Genomic DNA, 20,623 nt, shown 5'->3' with positions numbered 1-20,623 from the left:
TCATTGCTCTGTGAGATAGTGAAGTGGATCTACAACATGTGAAATATTAGTTCACTTTACTAAAAGTTAAGATCGTAACACTGTCCCTCCTTTCAATCGTATTGTGAACGTCGAAATGGCAGATATTGAGATAACCGATCGTGAAACTGAAAAGCGGCTACAGTCGTTTAGTGGTGGAAAGGCTTCAGGACCAGATGAGATACATATAAGATTCTATAATGATTATGCGAAAATACTTGCTCCCCTTATAGCAGTACTTTATCGTAGACCGCTTGAACAACGAAAGGTACCTAACGACTGCAAAAATGCACAGGTCATTCCCCTTTTTAAGAAAGGCCTAAGACAGATCCACACAATTATAGAGATAGATCGTTGACGTCAGTCTGTTGCAGAATTATGGAACATGTTTTATGCTCAAGAATTATGATTTTCTTGGAAAACGAAAACCTCCTCTATAAAAATCAACATGTATTTCGCAAACAGAGATTCTGCGAAACTCAGCTCGCTCTGTTTCTACATGAGATTCACAGCGCAGTGGACAATGCCTTGTTCCTTGATTTCAATAAGGAATTTGACATCGTCCCGCATTGCCGTTTAATGAAAAAAAGTACGAGCTTACGGAGTATCGGAGGAGACCTGCGATTGGATTCGAGACTTTCTTGCACATAGAACTCAACACGTCGCTCTTAAGGGAACTAAATCGACAGATGTAAAGGTAATATCCGGAGTACCACAGGGAAGTGTGATAGGACCGGTGCTGTTCGCTATATATATAAATGATCTAGTAGAAAGCGTCGGATGCTCTTTAAGGCTATTCGCAGATGATGCAGTTGTTTATACCAGAGTAGCAACGCCAGAAGATAGTAAGAATTTGCACAACGATCTGCAGAGAATTGATGAATGGTGCAGACTCTGGCAGTTGACCCTGAACGTAAATATATGTACGAGTAACACATTGCGCATACACAGGAAAAGAAATCCACTACTGCCCAGCTACACTATAGATGACAAACAGCTGGAGACAGCGTCTGCCGTGAAATATCTGGGCGTAACTGTCTAGAGCGACCTTAAGTGGAGTGGCCATATAAAACAGATAGTGGGAAAAGCAGACACAAGTCTCAGTTTCATCGGAAGAATCTTAAGGAAATGTAATTCACCCACAAAGGAAGTGGCTTATAAGGCGCTTGTTCGCCCGATTCTTGAGTATTGTTCACTTATCTGGGAACGCTATCAGGTATGACTGATAGAGGAGATAGAGAAGATCCAACGAAGAGCGGCGCGATCGTATAGCCGGCGAGAGAGGGTTACGGAGATGATAAACAAACCCCATTGGCAGACGTTACGAGAGAGACGTTGTGCATCACGGAGAACTTTAGTACTGAAATTTTGGGACAGCACTTTTCAGGAGGAGTCAGATAACATATTACTTCCCCCCACATACATCTCGCGTATTGACCACGAGGAGAAAATATGAGAAATTAGAGCCAATACAGAGGCTTACCGACAATCATTCCTCCCACGCACTGTTAGCGAGTGGAACAGGGATGGAGGGATCAGATAGTGGTACCGAAAGTACCCTCCGCCACACACTATTAGGTGGGTTGCTGAGTTTGATGAAGATGATGTAAGAGAATGATTAAAAGATTTACTTCACTTTATAAAATTTGGAAATTTGTGTTAAGGCCTTATGGGACCAAACTGCTAGGGCATCGGTCTCTAGGCCTACACACTACTTAATCTAACTGAAACTAACTTACGCTACGCACAACACACACACACACCCATGCCCGAGGGAGGACTCGAACCTCCGACAATTGTAGCCACAAGGACCATGACAAAGCGCCTTGACCGCGCGGATACCCCGCGCGTCTTCACTTTATACAATGCATAGCCACAGGAATGTGTCAAATATTTTCAATCGTCTTTGAATACGGGGATGGTTTGAAAAGTTCTCACAATCACGACGAGAGGTCAGCGCTAGCGCAACGAGTTGTTCACGTGATATTCATTGGACTGTTGCCTGTAAACACGTGCCACGTGAGTGCTGTTGGAACAGAGCTGTGGCGGTGACGTGGTTCTGTTGTTGTTCCCGCATATTGATGTGCGAAGATGGAAAAAATCGAGATTCCAGCAGAGATTAAGTACTTCGTAAAGAAAGGTATGAAAGCAAAGGACATTGATGCCTATTTCCAGAGTACAATGGCGGTACTTTGCTCCTTCATATTCAACTGTTGCCAAGTGGACATATGAATTTAAATTTCGTCGGGGGAGCTGGTGATCTGCGCAGTGGACGCCCAAGATATGTCACTACTCCAGAAATCATTGCAAAAGTTCACAAAATGATCGTGGAAGATCACCGACTGGAATTGCGTGAAATTGCTCAAGCTTGCCAGATGTCATCTGAAAGGGTATATCACACTTTAACCGAAGAATTAGAAACGAAAAAATTATCTGCAAGATGGGTGTCTTGACGCTCGTCGCTGGATCAAAAACACATGCGCCGTACCAATGACAAAATTACACGAACTAAGGTATGAATTGTTTCCACACCCGCCTTATTCACCTGATATGACTCCGTCAGACTTCCGTCTCTTCCCAAAACTGAAAATTTTTTTTGGTGGACGAAGATTCACCTCGAACAAAGAATTGATAGGCGCAGTTATATTTTGCATGCCTGGAGGAAACTCATTTTCGAGATGGGATCAAGGCACTGGAACATAGTTGGACCAAGTGAATTAATCTGAAAGGAGACTACATTGAATATTAAAAAAGGATTCCGTGATGTAAGTACATTTTTTTCCGTTCCGAGACCTTAACAAACCACCCTCGTATTAAAGCAGCACTTGATGCACATGTTCACCAAACTCTTCTCTTGAAGTACAAAGTCACAAAGTTCAGAGTGACACCTGAATCGAAGACATGAGTAACACAAGTATCCTAACTAGACGATGTTGTCAGCTTAATCGGAGGTCACAGACTGGGGCAAGCCTACCTCTTATAGGCTGAACAGTATACCGGTGTCTCGGTGCGGTGGCGCTACGAAGCTGAGAGAGTTTGTGGTTTCGTCAGTGCCTCCAATTCGTCGTTGTAAGCAGCGAGACATCATTCTCTTCTGTGGTATTGATGCGAGATCTTTGAACGATACCACACGCACAAAGTGTTGTCAGCGCCGGGCGCGGTGGCCGTGCGGTTCTAGGCGCTCCCGTCCGGAGCCGCGCTGCTGCTACGGTCGCCGGTTCGAATCCTGCCTCGGGCATGGGTGTGTGTGATTTCCTTAGGTTAGTTAGGTTTAAGTAGTTCTAAGTTCTAGGGGACATGACCACTGCAGTTGAGTCCCATAGTGCTCAGAGCCATTTGAACCATTTTTGTCGTTAGTCCCTGTTCTAATTATGACCCACATATTTTTTTCGTGCGACCAGAAATACTTCTGCGAGGAACTACTACGTTCGCAACTAAGTCGACTGTGATGTTTCGTGGCCATGTCAGACTCTTTGCTTTGAAGAGACGTAGAAGACTAATGGTTCAAATGGCTCTGATCACTATGGGACTTTACTACTGAGGCCATCAGTCCCCTAGAACTTAGAACTACTTAAACCTAACCAACCTAAGGACATCACACACATCCGTGCCCGGGGCAGGATTCGAACCTGCGACCGTAGCGGTCGCGCGGTTCCAGACTGTAGCGCCTAGAACCGCTCGGCCACCCCGCCCGGCAACAGAGTCGGCATCTCGCATCGGTACCACAGAAGATAACGATGTCTCGATGCTTACAACGACGAACTGGAGGTACTGACGAAAATATATACAAGAGTGCTATTCGAAAAATAAGTTCCGATCGGTCGCGAAATGGAAACCACTGTGAAAAGCCGATGCAGATGTGTTGGATAGCTCTCCAGTATAGTATGCCCGTCAATGGTACAAGACACTCTTTTCAATTCTGAGAGCAGTCAGCATTTAAAGATGCCTACAAAATAAGGTCTACCGTTAGGTATGAGTGCCTAGTGAGAGATTTCGCCTGATGTCGTGCAGCCAACAAAACATTAACTGTCATGCGTTTCGTTCTTCATGACAATTTTTGGCAGCACTCTGCAGGAGCAATGAAGACGTTCCTGCAGCGTTTTCGGTGGGAAGCGTTTGACCACCCACAACTCAGCTCGTAATTGGCTCGTTCGGGGTTTCATATCTCCTCACATGAATCGCTGGCTGTGAAGACAACATTTGCGCACAGACAACCAGCTTTAAACGAGCGTAGATTATTGACGGAAAGCACAGGCGTCCGCCTTCTATATCGAGGGACTGGAAAGTTGGTACAGCAATATGACAAATGTTTAAGTCGGAGCACCGACTATATAGAGAAGTAGCTGTAAGGTGTAGCTAACTATTTATTTATTTTCACAGTCGTTTCCATTTCGCGACCGATCAGGACTTACTTTCCGAATAGGCCTCGTATATACGTGCCAGGTGTCTCTGTCATGGGCCGTGAGGCGCATTTTCTCTAGTGTTTCAGCAGATATTTGCAACTGCGTTGTCGCAATGACTAGCTGCATTCAGCCCAATTAAATAGCGCTCGTTACGTCCCTCATGGGTCTCCCAGTTTAGATAGAAAGCGTCGGTTTCCTTCCCGTTACAAACAAAATGATTTTTAAATCGCAATTTTATGTACCCATTCGACAGAACGGTCCCAGATTAGTTCATGCGATTAACAGAGACAGAAAGCACGAAGAATAACCTAGTACTCCAGCAGCGGCTGAGCAGTGCTGCTGCATGGCGTAGCAGTCAGCGCGGACCAGGGCTGTCCTGTAGCTTTCGAAGTACTGGGTATTCTTTGTGTTTTACCGTCCCTGTTAATACATGTCGATAAAACAAATGTCATAGTAGACTAACTTGGGAGCTATCTGTTGATGGGTAGGTAAAAATCAGATATAAAAAACATTTACTTTGCAACAGGCAACAAATCGACGCTTCCTGTCGATTCTAGGCATAATGTGAACGACGTGAGGAGCTGTATTTTTTTTTTTTTTTTTGGGTTGCCTGGAGCTACACTTCGCAAAAACGAAACTACAATAGTCTGTTGGAACAACATAGAAAAATCGCCTGACGACTCTTAGAAGAGACATACCGTATATATATTTCAAATGGAGTTACAGACTTTCAGGGATGACGGAGAATTGGAAAGGTATCAGTGTTGTAAGTAGGCTGTTTAGGTTTTTTTATTGGTAACGCCACCTCAGTATGAAAATCACTGGCTGTGCTGTGTGCAGTCTGTGGCTGCTTTGCATTGTTGTAATACTCGCCATTGTAGTGTTAGGCAGCTGGCTGTGAACAGCGCGTAGCGTCGGGCAGTTGGAGGTGAGCCGCCAGCAGTGGTGGATGTGGGGAGAGAGATGGCGGTGTTTTGAAATTTGTCATGAACTGCTATATTTATAAATGATGATATCAAGGTAAATACAATGTTTGTTCTCTATTAATATCTTTCATTTGCTAACTATCCCTATCAGTAGTTAGTGCCTTCCATAGTTTGAATCTTTTATTTAGCTGGCAGTAGTGGCGCTCGCTGTATTGCAGTAGTGGGAGTAACGAAGATTTTTGTGAGGTAAGTGATTTAGTGATTTGTGAAAGGTATAGTTTAATGTTAGTCAGGGCCATTCTTTTGTAGGGAATTCTGAAAGTCAGACTGCGTTGCGCTAACAAAAATATTGTGCGTCAGTTTAAGCACAGTCCTGTATAAATTTTTCAAAGGGGACGTTTCATATGGCGACCCTTAGCCGAGGATACCTCACTGGAATCGTCTGATTTTTTCTTGTAGTTTGTGTAATTAGTGTAGCTTTTGTTTATTGCCAGCGCGTAATTATAGAGAGAATTTCCATTGTAGTTGCAGTCTTTCATTGTTGTACAGTAAAACAGTTGTGGTATGCATGTAGATTTGCACCAAGTATTTCGCAGCTGCAATTAACTAGATATTATTTTCAGTGTTATGTTAATGTGTTCTCTTATTTTTGCTATTCAAATTGTGTTTTTCTGTGTTGTCGTGTGAAATACTGTGACAATAATGGCGTGTGAAAAACGTAATACTAGGCTCCAAAGTAAACTGCGAAATGACAGTGAAAACGAAAGCAGTGTGTTAGCGCCACCGAGTAATGAATTAACTGATGTTCAAAGTAATAATTTGATAATTGTGCATAGGGAAATGGAGCGGGCGGCATACAATGGCGTAGACAGTGAAACAATCAGTGAGCAGGGAAGCATTATCGATCGATCGGTCGGCAACAGCTCGCCTCAGGAATCGGGAATGACAGGACCCAATTTTTCAAATATTGTAGACTCAGGTTTTGGGTCCTCACCGTTTTCTCAAATGAGTCAAGACACATTTTCTGCTTGTCAAAATGTGAATGTTGCCGGTGCAACTTCACTGCCGAATAGCACTGAGGAACATGTTTCAGACACCAGTGCACTGTTATTACAATTAATGCAACAAATGGGACAAAAGCTTCAAAAGTTAGAAATAATGGAACAAAATCTTCAAAAGTTAGACATAATGGAACAAAATCTTCAAAAGTTAGACACAGTGGAACAAAATCTTAAAAAGTTAGACACAATGGAACAACACCAGAGACAAACACAGCAACAGTTAGACGCAATGGAACAAAATCTTCAAAAGTTAGACTCATTGGAGCAAACTCTTGAACAAACACGTGAGGATTTAACTACTGAGTTACATCACATTGAATCGAAATGTCAAAAAGTCTGTAATGACGTAAAAACACAAATTTGTGAGCATTTCCAACCTATTTTTTCGCGTCATGAAAATGCACTACAGAATCACGAAGCAGCCATAAAAGAACTGCAAATTACTGTTCATGAAAATCATGAGACCTTGCAAGCTAAATTTGACTCAGTTGCATCTACCGATTCGGTTACGCAACTTGCAAAAACTCAGGAAAACTTAAAGGACACAGTAGATACTCTGAAATTTGGTTCAGAAAAACACACTGAGGAAATAAGTACATTATCGGATAAAGTAGCCGAACTTTCAGATCAGTTCACTAACTTATCTACGAAGGTAGATGATGATCTGAATGACACAACACCTGTAGCCTTCACTGACACTGAAGAGTATGAAGAAATTAGAAAATTCAAACAAAATCAAAATCAATTCAATACACAGTACAAAAGAGAAATCCGCGAAGTACAAGATCAGCTGACACAGGTAATACAAGAATTACGTATTTCAGAGGACACTCGCGCCCCAATACGGGAAGAGGGACATAGAAATGCGGAACAACCACAAAATAATAACACAGGACACTTCGGAAATTATGAAAGAAATTGGCAAGGCACACCGAATTTTGAGATGGAACCGCCGACACGACGTAACAATGACCGATATGCTACTCGCCGACACGATGACTTTGACTATAAGCTGTTCATTACTACACGTAAATTCAAAACGTTTAAGAATTCTGCCAACGACATTCATCCACAAGCGTGGCTTCATCAATTCTCTCATTGTTTTCCTCCCAACTGGTCGTTAGAACACAGATTAGAATTTATGTGTGGCTATTTAGAGAGTGAACCAGTTGTAAGAATGCGTTCGGTCATTCACGATTGTCATAGTGAAGGAGAATTTTACCATGCCTTCCTCTCAGCATATTGGTCTCAAGCCACACAAGACCGAGTAAAACATGGCATCATAATGATGAAACATTTCGAACAATCTGAATTCTCCAGTCTTGTGAAATATTTTGAAGACATGTTGCACAAGAATCAGTACCTGTCAAACCCATACAGCCCCTCAGAACTCATCCGCATTTGCTTAATGAAATTGCCTGAACATTTAAGAAATATTATTTTAGCAGGACGTTGCAAAGACGACATTGAAGCTTTTCAGGGACTGTTACAAGAACTGGAAATTGACACTGACAATCGCGGAACGCGAGAACAGGAGCACAACAATTACAGGTCACATCTGTCAGAATTCCGCGATGACAGAAATAATACACGACAAGGCTATTCTTATAACGTAAATCGTGACCAAAACAGACACCACCCGTATGACAACCGTTGGCAGAGTAGTAATAATTACAGGGAAAGATCACCTCTCCGCGGTAATGACTATTACAGAGACAATCAGAGAAACAGACAATATGGGAACCAAAATAATTATTATTACGGGAGACAGAATAACTTTAGACGCAACGGTCCAGCGCGCAGTTACGATTCAGGGAGAAATTCTCCACCACTTAATCGACAAGAAAGAAACCACAGAAACTACCGACATGACGATAGACGATATGATCGTAACGACAGACCTGAATTACATCAAAACTGGCCGGACTTAAACAGGGCAGGGCCTTCTCGTCAAAGTGAATTTGTAGAAGTTAGGTCTCCTAATCCCAATAACGGCGCGCGCCAACAAAGAGACAGACAATGACTCGCACAGCAGGCAGCCGCGTGCGCCAGCTGGCTCAGGGAAAAATAACATAGACGCTAACCTTGAGAAAAATTCCAGTATTCTTTACCGACGTATACCACTTGATAATTGCGTTAAAGTTAAAACTCTGCGTACTAGGAAGAGCAAAGGTTTACACCAGATTTCACACGTAAAACCGTTTATTGAGAAATAATGTGCTTTTTTAACTTGAGATTTTAATGCAACATTTTGGTTTACTTGAAAATATATTCTGGACTCAAGGTGCTTTCTGTGAGATACCAGAGGACACAGTGGTTAGTTTATGTGACAGCTACACGATGTTATCACGACGCTACTAATGAGTGACAATTTACAATGTTGCTTTTGCAGTGTATCTGTTTTATATCTGCACAATTTTTCTGAATTCTTCTGGAAAGTAAAACATGTTTTAGTATTTAACTTTTGTGGTATAGCTACAATGAGACAGCCTTTTCCGTGGCACAACAATACGTCACAGCACAGTACTTTCTTCATCACAACAATAAGCGTAATAACTAAGATATCTATACGCAAAGCATTTCACTTTTGTTTATCATGAGGTAAGTACATTGACTTCTGCAGAACTTAGCTTTCGGAGGACGATAACTACGAGACTTCCACAGAGATTATCTTACAACATGACGCACAGTTTAGCGCTACAGGACACGTATTTGAGTGATTAATTTTGTACTTAAAACATTTATTTTTAAAGATTTTTGAATTGCAAAGAAAGTTTTCCGTGATACATTTCATTCCATTGCTGTAATCTGTAACACCTGAGGGTATAATTACATTAATCCTCAGGGGGGTACACGCTTACTTTGTGTACCATATGTTTGGCGAGCACAAGGAGCCCTAGCTAATATGGTATTTGCTTATACAACTTTAGACATCGGTTCCATATTTTTCCAACACATAAATTACACAGCTATCTGATTATTTGACAGAGAAACAAACATTCTTTTTACTACGTCAGTGACAGATGTTTACGCAATTTCACAGTTGGGTAATTTCACACTTATGAAATTGTATTTTGTCTGTACTTTGTGAACTGTTCATATTTTTTCGGAACCATTGTGATACTATGAGAGCTTTGAATGATGTATTTGGTAAGGGAGCATGATTTTAAAGTACATTTGAGGTAGATGACACTTTTGACATGAGCAGAGAATTTTTTTAAGTTTTGATATTATTGGAGGAAGCTACGACGATTTTGAGATTTGACTGAGGTGTTATGATGTTATTTTTACGACGACGATGTGTATTATGCTGTTGAGGTATGTTTATGACCAATAAGCTGATGCTATATAAGGAATGTGATTACGTGTTTATATGTATATGAATAATGAATAGAAGTTAGGGACTATGGTTTGTGAAGAAGGTTGTTGGAAACCAAGAATCGTACTTTAAGAGTTATGAAATGTGTGTCAATGCGTGAATGTATCACAATGCCGACGAAAACTTTTTGAACACTGTTATATTCATAGGATTTTGTTTCTACACATTTGCAACGCAAATTCTCGACCTGTGAAATATTTTTATATGAGACTGCCACTGTCCAACACAATTTGTAAAATTTTTTGTGGGTAGCATGGGGGCTATGTAAGTAGGCTGTTTAGGTTTTTTTATTGGTAACGCCACCTCAGTATGAAAATCACTGGCTGTGCTGTGTGCAGTCTGTGGCTGCTTTGCATTGTTGTAATACTCGCCATTGTAGTGTTAGGCAGCTGGCTGTGAACAGCGCGTAGCGTCGGGCAGTTGTAGGTGAGCTGCCAGCAGTGGTGGATGTGGGGAGAGAGATGGCGGAGTTTTGAAATTTGTCATGAACTGCTATATTTATAAATGATGATATCAAGGTAAATACAATGTTTGTTCTCTATTAATATCTTTCATTTGCTAACTATCCCTATCAGTAGTTAGTGCCTTCCATAGTTTGAATCTTTTATTTAGCTGGCAGTAGTGGCGCTCGCTGTATTGCAGTAGTGGGAGTAACGAAGATTTTTGTGAGGTAAGTGATTTAGTGATTTGTGAAAGGTATAGTTTAATGTTAGTCAGGGCCATTCTTTTGTAGGGAATTCTGAAAGTCAGATTGCGTTGCGCTAACAAAAATATTGTGCGTCAGTTTAAGCACAGTCCTGTATAAATTTTTCAAAGGGGACGTTTCATAGTGTGAGCTAAGGGACTCTCGTCCGGAAAAGACCGAGTCAAAAATTACAAGCGGCGTTCTGATACCTCTAACAGAAGAATACCGAACATGTACTGGTACTGTCTAAGATTTTAGGGTAGCCAATTCCAGAGAGCACTTAGATGTAGAGGTTGGGGTAATAATGCCACTAATTCCAGTGCAGATGGTTTACTGCGTACTGATACGAGTACTTCTGGTGTACGATTTCTGTACTGTAGTAGACTGCAGTCTGCGTTTATAGGTTGAAGTGTTAATGTCGATCAGCTCAAACCGGATGAAGATGTACCCAGTGTCAAAACTTGTAGACACCAAGCAAATGGAAGCAGCAATCAAGCGAGTAGGTTCTATAGGACCAAATATCCGCGTATAAGGCATATGGCTCTCATTATGTGTGCAAGACTCTACCACCTATTAAGTGAAACAGGGTATTTTTTGCCACAGTACATCGACCGAAGAGGATGGCCAACTACATAAAGTCCCGACTTAGAAGACATAGGGCTTGTCCAGTGCTTGAGACGCTTGCCCTCGATCACCTGCCCCTTAAATAAATGTTACGCAGAGTACTGTATGGCTAGCATTACGGGAAATGCAGCTAAATTCCTATCATCAACACGAAGTGCATGCTTTGACTCCTGCTGACTTCCGATCTTCTTTCGTGTTCAGATAATGGTTCCTGCAGCGCCTTACAGCCTGTCCTTACTTCCCTGCCTATGTACTTCTCACGGGTGAAGTGTGTTTCACCAGAGAAGCAACCCTAAATAGTCGCAATAGCAACAGCATAGAAGTGCATAGGCAAGTCATTTATAACAGACATAAGAAAAACTTGGATAAACTTCTTCGCCTTTTACCTGTAAACAAGGCACAGTGCACTGATAATTTTGAAAAAAGTGATCATAAGTTTTGTAATAGGATTTTAAATAAAACTGACATAATTTTTACTAAAGGTGAAATCTCTTTATTAAGAAAAGGTTTAAAATACAATGTCAAACCAAACTTATCTGATCAGCATATAATAGAAAATATCATTGTTGAACTTAAAACTGGTCTAGATAGTGTAAAAATCGAAAGATCGCAACAGACCAGAATTGCTCAAGATGTATGTAATTTGCTTAGTAGAAATGTAGTTCGCCCTGAAAATGTCAATTATGATAAAAAATTAATCAACTCTATTAATGTTAAACTTAGAGATAATGATGCTCTGATACCAAAATCAGATAAAGGTAATTCTCTTATTATTGCTACAAAAGATGAATATGAAGCAAAAACTTTAGAATTTTTTGAGGAAAACAATATTTCTGAGCTACAGGTAGATCCTACCCCAATTTTACAAAAAGAAATTAAATCCGCGGTCAATGATGCAAATTCCTTACTTAAGCCATTCCAGAAAAAACAGCTGTTTAACATGAACCCCCAGCCGCCTAAGCTTCGGTCCCAGTTTAAGGTCCACAAAATAAATCACCCTATTCGGCCTATTTCTAATAGTATGAACAGCGCTTACCACGATCTGGCAAAATTCCTTCATGATAAATTAAAAAGGTCTTATGTTTTTCGAAATAATTACTCTATAGCTAACAGTAAGAGCCTTATCAACAAAATAAAAGACATACACTGCGACGGAAACACAAAGATGTTCTCATTTGATATTAAAAACCTTTATACCAATGTGCCTGTACTAACGACTTTAGATATCATAGAGAATAACTTACGTTTGTTCAAAAAAGAACTCTCTGATGAACAGATCACTGATTTCATTAACCTAATGCAGATCGTAACAAAGTACAATTATTTCGAATTCAATGGACAGCTGTACCAACAACCTGATGGTCTTGCTATGGGCAATCCCTTATCTTCCATCCTAGCAGACATTTTTATGAACTCTCTAGAAGAGACATTTTTCAAAAATTTTTCCAATACCACCTTAGGAATTGTTTCATATTCTAGGTACGTCGATGACATTTCAATCATCTATAACGGAACGAACGATGGCATTAACCACCTGTTCGAGATCTTTAACAAACTACATGAAAAAATCACCTTCACATGTGAACTTGAAAACAGCTCCCGTCAGTTAAATTATTTAGACTTAACTTTGACAATAGTGAATAACAATATCTCTTTCAATGTTTTTCGTAAGGATTTTTTTTCTGACGAAACTGTGCCAGCCTGTTCCACACACCCACGATCTCACAAAAAAGCATTTTTTCACTCTGATGTTCATAGAGCAATCTCTACCCCTTTGTCCTCTGAAAAATTAAAACCCGAATTGAATCTAATTAAAACCATTGTAGTTAGTAATGGTTACGAACCAAATATAGTAGATGATGTCTTCAGACAGAAAACCAATAACAGAATTACCACGCTTGGGACCACTATTGACGAACCTAGCGACTTGAAGAAATACTTCTCTTTACCGTATGTAGGGCCAACAACCTACAGATTGCAACGTCTCCTTAAAAATAAATATGGCTGCAACATAGTTTTCTCTACCAACAACTCTCTCAAAAATTATCTTATCCATAATTTAAAACCAAGACGGTCGCCTCTGCAAAACTCAGGCGTTTATAAAATCACCTGTGATACTTGCTCAGCTCATTAAATAGGACAGACTGGACGAGCTTTTTCGATTAGATATAAAGAGCATCCATTAGGGAAAACAGGTACGAACGTACATAACTCGTCATTCGCTGACCACCTTCTTATCACAGGACACAAACCTAAAGATCTTCATGATATTAGTATCTTACATACGGAAGAGAAAGGCTTCAGACTTGATATTCTTGAACAGTTGGAAATTTTCAAACATTTTTCCCGTAAAGACCATTTAATCCACAATGAGCAATTACAATTACGTGATAAATATTTCTTTGATGGTGTAAAGCCCTTGCTTAAACTCACTTAACGCGGAATATTGCTATTATGCTTCCCGTACTGTAGCCTTAAATATTGTTGTCTTTCTCCCTGTTTTACAGTATAATATTTTGATCAACTTTCGATCTGTTACATACTATCTGACATAATGTAATCAGCACATTACGTGCACTCCTGTTCCAATGCTTCTGACAGCTGTTGTCACTGTAAATTACAAGCATTCAATACTAGATGGCGCGATACAAGGTGCCGACTTGCTAACATCGACGGCGCGCGCGCCTGTCAGTCTGATGCTGCTTACAGTGCCGGCCGCACACGCGACCCTTAACGGCGCGTCTTAATCAAGTTGTGCATTCCTAAGAAAATTTTGTAATGTACAAATATCAAGGCCAGAGGTGGTTTTCTGGGTACTGATTTCTCAGGATCTATGCACCCAAATTGCGTGAAAATGTTATCACATGTCAGTTCCTGGACAATATATTTGTCCAATGAATACCCGTTTATCATCTGCATTTCTTCTTGGTGTAGCAATTTTAATGGCCAGTAGTGTATAAATAAAACCAAGAAATGTTACTTGGTACCATGCACCATCAAACGTCAAAAAAGGTAGCTTTTTGTTACGCTTTACAAAAGTTGTAAATTAAATATATGAAATACCGAGTGTAGTCCTACATCCCAAAACATAGAATATAAGACACAGACAGTTGAAATTAGAGACGGGCAGGGAAAGGGGAGGGGGGGTGAGGAAAGAGAGGAAGGGAGGCGGGACAGGAGTGATGTACGGTACAAAATTTAGAAGGAAACAGTAGTGTTAACCGGAATCAGACACTGGCACCACACACAGCCATGCTCATGAAAAATCCTAAAAAATATCGACAAACTATTTTCTATAGGAGCGAATCTGTTCATTCAAGGTTCCATGTTGGTTAGCACTAAAATACTCATATACTGTATATCAGTTTCTTCCAAAGTATTTAAATTAAGCCTTTTCGCTGTATGCGTATCTAACCAAGCTTCTCGGCTGGTTAAAAAGTCACGCTCTATTAACACTATCACAGCATCCACAACTGACTTTATATACTCCCAACAGATGTACGCAAAATTATCGTAATTTCTTGAGCGTCTGGAAGCCAATTTGCATATTGGCCTTTAAATGTATTGGCGATTCGTTCACAGAAATGCCCTGAATAGATGAAAATTTAGGTGGAAAAAGGTTTTTTTCTTTCCATTGAAAACCGATTCACAAATGCCGCGTTCTCACGTTCAGTGTAACCGTTCTTCAAACCCATTTGTGTGACTATATCAATTTCATGCTGAGTTTAAGTCAAGTTTAGCTAACCTATTGAATACAGACGGGGCCGGCCGGTGTAGCCGAGCGGTTCTAGGTGCTTCAGTCTGGAACCGCGCGACCGCTACGGTCGCAGGTTCAAATCCTGCCTCGGGCATGGATGTGTGCGATGTCCTTAGGTTAGTTAGGTTTAAGTAGTTCTAACTTCTAGGGGACCGATGACCTCAGATGTTAAGTCACATAGTGCTCAGAGCCATTTGAACCAGTACAGACCGGAAGAATCCACGCTTATGACCCCTTGGGTGGCAAGAGTCCACATTCATAATTAGATCTGTGGTGGATGGTTTTCTGAAAATATCCGAACAAAAATCTGTAGATTTACAGTAGTATTCAGGCCTAACTAGTTAGGACCTCTTTTTGATTCCAACCCTACCGTGACGCATGCTTTTGAGTGCAACAGATTAAAGGAGCCTGCTACGTCTATCATGCTTTATTCTGTTTATCTAAGTGCTAGAAAAGTCATCTAAATGCCTACGATACCAACTTATATTATTAGACACTTACCAAGCATATGCAAGGAATTTTCTTTCTATCATTAATAAAAATATCGACAAACGTCAGAAATGCAGCAACCCATTGCCAGGCCGTCTTTTAGAAGATAAGTCTTACTGCTAAAAGTAATACAGTTGAAGGTTGGCGCTATACGCAACAAACCTAACAGTTCAATAATTTCCCCTACTGCAAGTTTCAGATATTTAAGAGAATTCAATCTTACGACTTTCAAATTCTCTTCAGTTGGCGCAGGATTAGCCGAGCGGTCTACGGCGCTGCAGTCATGGACTGTGCGACTGGTCCAGGCGGAGGTTCGAGTCCTCCCTCGGGCATGTGTGTGTGTGTGTTTGTCCTTAGGATAATTTAGTTAAGTAGTGTGTAAGCTTAGGGACTGATGACCTTAGCAGTTAAGTCCCATAAGATTTCACACACATTTGAACATCTTCAGTTGGAACATTTGTATACAAATTGGTTGTATAAAGGGACATCATTACTGTCTCAATTTGGAATCTTATTTTATCTTGCCATAACCATTTCATAACTATTTTTTATGGACCAGGTTTCCTCAAAAGCGAATGCAGATTTTAGCTTAACACAGCAAAAACCGTTAATTTTGTAATTTGGACTTTGGCATTCATCCACAATTTTACACATTGGAAATCACTCTTACGCAGCTTTATATGTGGCCGAATAACTGGTAGTTTTGCATTCATAGGTATCTGGCAGCGTATAGCATCCTAGGATGCAAAAAGAATGCTCGAACCATTGACACATATCTTCAACTGACCAAAGAATTTGATAGGAGGGTTGCTTGTAAGTTGCGCTATGTCATTAGAACGAAAAAAAAAAAAAACGATGTCTTACGTACGTAATCATCGTGTGGTATACGGACGATAGAGCTATCTTTATCTGCTTTTACGATAACTATCTTATTTTCAAGCAAACTTTTCACTGAAGTTTTTTACGATGGCGGAGAGAGAACTTCAGATTTAGCCTGTACGAACAGGTTTGTAGCAGACATAGTGATCCTGGTCTGTCCACAGTTCTAGTATTTATCTTTGTGCAAAGACAAAAGTTTTGGCTTTTTGTAACAAAGAATTTTCACCAAGAGAAGTTGTAAAACTTTAACGATGGCATCAGGGAGGAATTCATGGTTTGGCCGCCAGATGATACGCTCTAGCTGTCTATTGAGATGCTCAGTCACATGTGGAAACGTCTTCGTAAGACACAAGTCAAGTATTAACCATAGAAAATTATTACGTTTCTCCCTAAAGACATAAGCAATCAAGATTACCGAGCAGTCTTCAGTTTTTCTGCAATCAGCGACGTGAAGAAGGAATGTTCTGGGAGAAAGCTAGTTCTGTAATCCATGGAACAAATGTGTGATATGATTTCTGACGTTGAGAATTGTAAGAAATTTGTTCCACTGTGTAAAAAAACTATAGTTTTCTCAAAACGATCAGGATATTTTAAGGCTGATCTTGTTATTGGTTTTCCTCCAGTTAATGAAAGCTACACATCAAGTGTACCTCTTGCGAAACCACATCTGGTGAGAGCAGTGTGTAGAGAAGGAAAACCATTTCTTCATTTGCTAACGATATGGAAATTTAATCCTTCTTTTAAAAATAATCTTAACTCTTGCATTATTGATTTTTCTGCACCTTTACAATTTTGATCGGCATTGCATTCACAGCTTTCCTATATATTTCTCAGTCATATAGTCAGACAAATGGAGGGTGCCTTTCTGACAGAAGCAAAAAGACGCTATGGGAAGGCATCGCTTCAGAGAAAAATAATTGGCGTAGTTTATTTACAAATTCACTAGTGCGCAATAAATTTTTGGAGTACTATTACTACCCATGCTTGCCACATTTATATTATTTGGAATTTTGTTTTCGTGTTATAGTTGCATCGGTTGCAAGAATTGTAAGACTGGTGACTAGAGGTGTTTTGGAAAATTGTCAAATGATCCGCAATGAAAACTGCACACGTCGATGATTTCAGAAAAATAACGGATTATTATTTGCAATACCTGGAATTTTAAAACTGCTTACGATCTTTAGAAGGAACACGCATTCGAATTATTTCTCCTGCTCATTTTGGCCCAATGTTCAAAACCACAAACAGCATGCTGTAAAGTGATTAAGGACTGTTTGATGCCAATGACAAGTTTACGTACTGACTACTTGCCTATGTGTCACCTCTGAAATTTTTAGATGTGATTATGGCTGCAAGGACGAAACCAGTTATCAGTTTTGTGGTGTCACCGCCAGACACCACACTTGCTAGGTGGTAGCTTAAATCGGCCGCGGTCCATTAGTACATGTCGGACCCGCGTGTCGCCACTGTGTGATCGCAGACCGAGCGCCACCACACGGCAGGTCTAAACGTACTAGCACTCGCCCAGTTGTACGGACGACATTGCTAGCGACTACACTAACGAAGCCTTTCGCTCATTTGCCGAGCAGATAGAGTAGCCTTCAGCTGGGTTAATGGCTACGACCTAGCAAGGCGCTATAAGTAACTTCATGTATCTACTGAGTCTCACTTGTATCATCAAGAATGCTGTATACCAAAGGACGATGTAAAAGTTAAGTGTTCTAGTAGCTACGTTCTTTTCTTTATCACATTCATCACGTATCCTGTTCCAGACTTCGCGCCGGTCGGCGTGAGTTGACGCGTGCCCTTTCGGCTACTTCACTGTGGACTGGCTACCTTAACAGTCCACAACAAGTTTTATTAAAGCAGAATGTCACCAAGACACTGACGTTTATAATATATAAAACCATATACAATAATGTTGCTCTCAATAAAATACTTAGGGGTATGTCATCGCTTGGTCAACATGTAAAATTATGTGACGTTTCAAGCACTGCTGCAGACGGCGTTCCGCAGGGCCTTGAAACGTCTGAGAAGTTACACATTGTCAATGTAGTCGTAAACGCTTAAGAATTTTATTGCTTGTGCCATCAGTTGCGGAATCCAACTCTTGCAGATAATGTTAGTGGTCGCGGAACGTAAAGCTGTGATAGAAGATATAGGTTTTCAGCATTTTTTCTACATTTATGAGACGGAAGAATGGAAATTCGTTATGACACTGCTTAGCAAGGTTCTAAAATAGCTGTAACTTTTGTTATTCTAAAATGTGAGGCCTGTCTTCTCTTACCCAGTTAGTTAAAGCATAACACTAACAAATAAAACTTCAACACTATGTTATCACGAGCACAAGAACTGTAGTCTGTGCTTTTGGTGCGGTGTATTCTAAATCGAAAATATTATCTACAAAATACTTCAGATGTCGTGGACGATACTGTTAAATGATTTTGCATACTCCATCACTTAATAACGATTATATTTTATAATTTATAGCTATCCGACATTGTCTTACATGGGAAAACCCTAAAAACCGATGAATATGCCATCTAAGCTAGTTTCCACTGGAAGACGAAATCAGATAGCCGGAAATTTTCACGAACCATTGGGATCATACTTTACTGAGATCCTAATCAGTAATTATAGCTATTCCTGCGAAAACAAACTGTCACACATGTCTTCTCTTTAACTTAACTGATTCAAAAGTTTTACCACAGCGAAAGAACTACGCTGCTTTTTCTCTTTGTGCTCCGCCAACGTAGCTTGGTAAGTAGCCCATTATACCCATAAAGCGCCTCGACTCCATACTGAATACTAGCGATGAAAACTCCGATAAGATTTTCAAGAATCCCTGTTTAACTCGGAAACTGTCACTGTATTTCACAAAATCCCTAAATTTTCTTCATATTCCGAAATTATACTCTCCCAATCGTTTTTACAATGAAAAAGTTTTGGCTGTGATCTTAACTGAACTTGGGTCCTGTGTATACAGTGGTATAGACTAACAAGTGAGCTAAGAAAGCAGAAATGCTTGCAGACAGACATAAATGACATTTACATATATTATGGGCACATTTTTCTCTTATTCCTTTTTCCAACAACGCCAAAGTCGCTACATAACAGAGTTGTCAGTGAATTAATCGAAGTGTTCTTGCTTTTATTTCGCGTTAAGCTCCAGTCGTCAAGGTGCCTGTCACTTCTGTCTGTCACGTCAGACATTGTGGGAACACGTTCTGTTTATCCAGCTCTTTACACAAAATTAATTCATGTGACCTTCGATCGATGCAATCCATTAACGATATTGGGATTTGTCGGGCACATTGTGAGGGTTGCGCGTTAGTACTGCCACTGAGGTCTGTCACTAAGGACAATTCTAGCTGAGAGGAGAATACGCTGTGACGACTGTTCTTGTGATAAGCTGTGTGGTTAGTGGAGCGGAAATCTCACCAGTGCATTCAGTGGTTGAGTCACTGTGCACGATCTGAGACAGAGACACACGTGTGACTTACACAAGACGAAATACAAGGGAGTATCATCCCTGGTGTCTCAAGAGCGGCGTCCAGATACCTTCCTTCTAGATTCAGTGTAGAGATGAGTCCCTGTAGTTTGAGAAACGCAGTTCGCCCCATATCTCTGTTGTTCCAAATGTGCGGCTTGGCTCCGAATGTCAGAGAAAATACAAATTCTACGTCAACAAGTCGCAGATCGTCATTAACGAGAATGACAGTCGTTGTCATTCCTTTACCATGGCTTACCTGTATCTTGGCCGCTGGTCTTTATTCCAGTTATGTCGAAATACACACAAAAGTCCCTCCAGGCTCTCCGCCGATAATATATGTGATAAATGTGTTATTTCCTTTACTGAATTGGTTAGAACCGCTTACAGCTATATGCACTTGCCTCTTTACTCGTTATAAAATTATAGACGAAATCCATGAACTCTTGGAGCAAGCAGACACATTGCTCGCCAACCGGGAACGTAATAACATTACGAAAATTGGAAACAAAACGCATTTTGTATCAATTCTTCTGTTGCTTACCGTCCTGCTTTACACTGGTGTGTGCGTCATAGTAGCAACAGCATACATGTCGATACACCAACCGGCGGAAGCTGTCTTCGTATACATCCAAGGATTCGTAATGGTTTGGCGCGTGCAGTTCTTTGGCATCGTCCTGGTACTTCGACACATGATGGGGATCGTCTGTGGGCAGCTGCTTAGGAGTACCCGGCCGCCGGCGGGCAGCGAGGCTGAGCTGGAGGAGCTGGCGACGCGCATAGGACAGCCGGGTGAGACAAGAAAGGGGGAGGCGGTGGGGGCGGAGGTGCGGCGGCTGCAGCGCGCCAGGATGACCCTCCACCGCTGCGCCCGCCTCTGCACTCTCCACTTCGGACCCGCACTGTTTCTGG

The 20,623-nt window shown here is 40.9% G+C and overlaps 1 pseudogene; it reads left to right on the top strand.

Annotated features, from left to right (window-relative positions):
• Positions 1 to 20,623, top strand: part of LOC126232832 (coenzyme Q-binding protein COQ10 homolog B, mitochondrial-like) — a 78,191-nt pseudogene that overhangs the window by 26,126 nt on the left and 31,442 nt on the right.

This window comes from Schistocerca nitens, chromosome 1 (genome assembly GCF_023898315.1).
Source record: "Schistocerca nitens isolate TAMUIC-IGC-003100 chromosome 1, iqSchNite1.1, whole genome shotgun sequence".
In the NCBI taxonomy this organism is placed as follows: domain Eukaryota; kingdom Metazoa; phylum Arthropoda; class Insecta; order Orthoptera; family Acrididae; genus Schistocerca; species Schistocerca nitens.
Note: the sequence above shows the minus strand (reverse complement) of the source record. Positions and strands in the feature narration are given on the sequence as shown.